The sequence below is a fragment of the Penaeus monodon genome, chromosome 33 (assembly GCF_015228065.2).
Source record: "Penaeus monodon isolate SGIC_2016 chromosome 33, NSTDA_Pmon_1, whole genome shotgun sequence".
Classification (NCBI taxonomy): domain Eukaryota; kingdom Metazoa; phylum Arthropoda; class Malacostraca; order Decapoda; family Penaeidae; genus Penaeus; species Penaeus monodon.
In genome coordinates, this window is record NC_051418.1 from 30,196,150 (window position 1) to 30,196,457 (window position 308).

A 308-nucleotide genomic window follows, 5' to 3' on the forward strand; every position below is an offset into this window, starting at 1 on the left:
TAGCCACTGCAAGCACAAAATGTTTTCTTTAATTATTTCACAAACATACATAAACTTCTCGCAGATCATTTATTTACAAGTTTAGTACAACGAGCATATACAAAACTTTAATGTCGATATTATTGTGTACACTATATATTGTTGCATATGCTGCATATTGTATAGAGCTAGATACTATATACATTGTTGATGTGGTATCGAAGACTAAAAAAAATACAGAGACAAGAAAGCAATACAGACTATAGGTTTTAGATTAAAAGACTAATTGACATCTGAAATTCACCCATATATAATCCAGACGTATGTAT